Here is a 4,906-nt window from a genome sequence, read left to right on the forward strand (position 1 = left end):
GCTGGACACCCCCTCCCCCACTGCCGTCACCACTGCTTCCCTGCACTGTCACTCCCCGGATGGGCTCATCTGCCTCTGCCAGGGAACATTAGCCCAGCTGACTTCATCAAGGAGGTGAGGGGAGGATGGCTGCACGCAAGTCCACAGAAGTAGGGGCACCCAGGCACCCATTCCCAGTGGCTGCTGGCAGAGCTGGCTGAGCTGCTGAGAGAGGCACTGGTAGCTTGATCTCATTTGCATATCACTCCTGTAATGAACAAATTCAAATGAATCACAAATTCTCAGTTTTCTACCATCCCTGCCTGGTTGGATCTCCTCATTCTTATCCCTGGCATGGACCCACCATTCCCATGTTTTCCGCCCTTCCAGGTGAGTGGTCCTCCAGCCCCAATTCCTGCTCCCCCCCACCCAACACCCAACAACACTCAGCCCCTCCCTCTCACCCCACCCCAGGCCACCACCAGCTTGGGCATCATGCTCAGTTTGTGGCCCTATCTGTCTTCTCCGCTCCATTACCTTCCCCTGATGGCCTCTCGGGGCTGGGGAGGGAGAGAGTTAGAGGGGGTCTACTTAAGAGATTTTTGGGATCTGTGCCTGCGCATCACCCGCTGCCATGAGTTATTTCAGCGCGATGTTTGTCTCGAGCTGATTATTCCAGCCCGGGAACAGGTGGAGCAGCCTGCGGTGGCTTATTCGTCAGCCAAGGCCATCTGTTCCCAACAAGCTGAGATTTGTAGCTGATTTCTACTGGGGAGCAAGGAGAGGGGGAGGGGAGGGAGACGAAGATCACCCCCTCCCCCATCCTCAGGGGACTTACTCCTCCCAGACCTTCTGTGATGCCTGAACCCCAGGCATTCCCTTCAAATACCCATGCTTTCTCATTTTCTCAGAGAAGTCACTGGTCACTTGCTCTCCGAAAGAGCAAAAATACTTCTTCCTTAAGGGGCTAACCCTTCTTCGATGAAGTCAGGCCTGAGAAACACAAATCCATCAGCTAGACACAAAGTCTGGTTATTGAGCCGTGTCCACCCTTACAGATCTTAAAAAAAAATGTGTATGACCATGACCCAAATATTCTAAGTGACCTTCTTGGCCGTTGGCTTCTCCTCACCCAGCCCATGAGTCCCCTCACCTAAACCTGTCGCCTGCAGGGCCCCAGGCTGCATGTGGGGGGGCACCGTCTAGATGCTTTTCTCTTCTCCCGGCTGCTTCTCTCCCCGAAATACCCTGTTCACGTTCCACCCTCCAATCTGTTCCTCTTCCTGCTTTCACTCCCAGCCATGCCACGAGCTGCCTGCTGCTTTAAGAATGGCATTCCCTGAGCAAGGGACCCAAGCAGTTTCTAAGCAGCTTTGCCACATGGCTCTCCCCCCACGGCTGCTATTTCTATATATGAAATGCCAGGAAGAAGCTTCTCTTACACTAATAGGACGATTTGGGGCCTTCTTCAGTGTTTGGCACAGACACACACCGATACTGACTTTTAAAAAAACGGCTGACATTTTTTATAATATGAGCACAGATACGTCAGCTATCGCCCCACATGACAGAATAACACTATAACATTCAGAGGTCCCTTCTACTATTTCTCTGTTTTCTCATGTACTTTGGTGAGGTACGCGTTCCCTTAAGAACCCATTCACAGAGCGGTAAGACTGCCTCACTTTCTAGCTGGTTCTCTAGGCTTCTGTTGCCAGTTCCTGGGAGCAGAAGCTCGGTTTCTACTATGGCCGCCTGCCCAGTGGCTCAGTGTGTGATCCACTAGAAAGAACTGCCCCACAGATGAGCTCCAGGACCCTCGAAGGCAGGCCATGAGACCCGTGCCTCCAGTGCGGAACATTCTGGGGCAGTGCCCTCACTGAGGTCACTCTCCTTGCTTTCCAGAGGAAGATATTCCCGTGGGGGCCAGAAGCAGCCCTCAAGCAAGAATGCCAACCTGCTGCCCTAGCCCGTTTGGCTTAGTGAATAGAGCGTCGGCCTATAGATTGAAGGCTCCCCGGTTCGATTCCAGTCAAGGGCACATGCCTGGGTTGTGGGCTCAATCCCCAGTAGGGGGCATGCAGGAGGCAGCCAATCAATGATTCTCTCTCATCATTGATGTTTCTCTTTCTCTCTCTCTCACCCACTCCCTTCCACTCTGAAATCAGTAAAAATTTATTTTTTAAAAAAGAATGCCAACTTGCAACTGATGCCAGTCTTTTGAGAAATATGACCCATGAGGCCTATTTCACCTCAGACAATTTTATATTTGCCTGGTTACCAGTCATTGTTCGGTCCTTCAAAGACCGAATGGTTCTGAAACTATTGGCTGCATCTTCCCTATTCCAGGATTTATTTTTTTAAAAAACCCTCCCCCTCCCTTTTTTGGTATTCTCTACTTTCAAATTCCTTAGCGTCCTCTCTTCCCCAAATCCATTTGCTTCTTTTTCCTAATCTAGTCAGATCATAGATGGCACAAAACAGATCAAAATTTATTAAACTGTGGGAACTCTTTGACTCTTAAGCCACCTCAAATATAATTTGCCTGAAGAGTGTCAAAACTCAATATCCTTTTTGAGGCTTTTGGGTAAAACTGTCATAGCTGACTTTTGATATCTAAAGCAAATTCCATCTGCACATTTAAGGATTCCCCTGGGAGATTTATGTCACTGACTTCAATCGCAAAGCACACATGCTTTTTGGAATCTCCCTTATGTGTATGACCCATTACCGGGGCTTATACTACAGAAGACTCAATTTCTCTGTGAAATTTCTTCTAAACAAATCCGGCATTCTTGTTAACTCCAAAATGGCTATTGCTCTGGAAATCACTCCTCCCAGATCAAATCGCAGAGAATGGCCTGGATCGTTCCTTTGTACTGTAATGGAATTAGAATGAGGCGAATTTAGCTTAAAATATGCATCCAGGGCCACGTGGAACTGTTATTCATATTGTTGGCACAGTATGTGTGAAGCACAGTGTGGTAACGTGTGGGGGATGTTCTGAAAATGTTAAGGAGCAACACAAATGGGAAGCTGGCATTTCCCCCTAAAATTGCCAAGAAATGTTTCCGTCCTAAGGCCTCGGCGGATACCAGCTATTTGAGGTGAAGAGCATGACAGTGATTGTTGGCTCTCTCACCGCCCTCTTCATCCTCTGACAAGGCCAGAATAGCTAGCAGTCCCTGGCGATTGCTGGAACCAAGCTGAGAACCCCGAGAGGACAGATGCCGTTTCCTCACGGGGATAAGGACACTTTATAGAGTTGTGGCAAAAGTTAAATGAGATTAGGTAGGCAAAGTGCATCAGTACTGGGGACATTGTGAGTGCTCAACAAATGGGAATTATTATTGGCTTTTATCATCCTCTTCATCGCACGGATCGCCACTGACAGGCCGGAAGCCCCAGTCACTACTCAGCCTCAGCTCCTGCCAAAGACTTCCAGGAGCCCTTCAAAGAGCAGGAAACAGTATTGTCTTGTTGCTGAGCAAAGACAGGTGTCCTCACATCTCTGGAATCCTTAAAGGGCAACCAGACTGGGTTTGGCCTGGCCAACTGGTTAGGAATCTTTAAAGGGGTATGGTTTCCTGGAACAGCGGGAAGAACCTGCTGGTGGGGACAGAGCTAGGGGCCCAGGTGCTGCAACTAAGATGTGAATATGCTAATATACCTCGGTTTCCCAATCAATGCATCTGACTGCAATCTGACTGCACTGGCCGCGCCCTCGAGTTAAAAGCCAAGGGCCCTGAAGCCTGAAGCTGATGCGGAGGTGCAACCGGGTTTTGGACCGAACCAACCCTGACAGACCTCACGCTGGGAAAAGACGTGCCTCCCCCCATGGGGATCTCATAGCCCCCCTAGTGCCACCGTTAGGTCCCTCGGTTCCTCACTAAGGATGATGCGGGTGGGGATGTTGGCAGCATTGAGGGGCTCCTTCAGAACTTAGGAGCCAAAAGGTTCTTGCCACCTTGTTTTACAGATGGGGAAACGGAGGCCCAAGAGGTTAAGTCCCTTCTCCAAGGTCGCAGTGCTCAGTGCTCGGTAGAAGTGCTCGGTTGAGCAGGTATTATTTGTCTGTTTTGTTTTGTTTTCGCCAAGGCACGTGGACCCCACTCTGTAGGTGAAAAGGCAACAATCCCAAAGGCGGCAAAACCTGGTCCATTACCAAGCAAGTCCAGGGCTGCCCACCAGGCTGGAGGCTTTAGGAAAGAATACTTCCTGGGGAAAGATGAAAGGAGTTGGGGTGGCAGCCAGGAGCAATAACAAGCAAGGACAAATGATCATAGGCTGGCCTGGAGCGTGTTGCCATGTAAAGGTGACAAAGTGTTCCAGCTTCCCCGAGAACTAGCTCGGAGGAAATAAAAGGGGAACAGGAAGGCTGAGGGTTAGATTTAAGGCAGCACTTTCTCCCAGGGGTGATAATGGGGTCCTTTATTCAGGGACCAAGGAAGGATGTGGACTCACCCGACTTCCTCCCACTTCTGAGGCCACTGGGAATCCATCTAGCCTCCAGTCCCACACGGGCCTGCCTGCGTGGAGGACAGGAATGACAATTGACTTTGTAAAGTCCCCACCATTCAGGTAGGAGATCCTTTTCCTGGATCGGCCTCCTGGGCTCTCTGCTGAGGGTGAGGACAGCAGACATGCTGGCTCCAGGGCCCTGGGGGGAGAAGCAGCCGTCATGGCATCTCTTGCAACACACTCCCTGCCAAATTGATTCAAATTGGCTTGGATATGAACATATGATTAAAGGAGCGGCGTGATTCATTTATCAGGAGAGATTAAAGAGCAGCATCTGCGCAGCCTAGCTGGGGGACAATTAAGGAGCAAATCGCTAAGTGACTGTGCCACCAGGCATAGGGGCGGGGCATGGGGGGAAGGACAACTGGTATAATTTGCCGAGAGGACACAGGGACAAGAGGAGGTA

The sequence above is a fragment of the Myotis davidii genome, unplaced genomic scaffold (assembly GCF_000327345.1).
Source record: "Myotis davidii unplaced genomic scaffold, ASM32734v1 scaffold363, whole genome shotgun sequence".
In the NCBI taxonomy this organism is placed as follows: Eukaryota; Metazoa; Chordata; class Mammalia; order Chiroptera; family Vespertilionidae; genus Myotis; species Myotis davidii.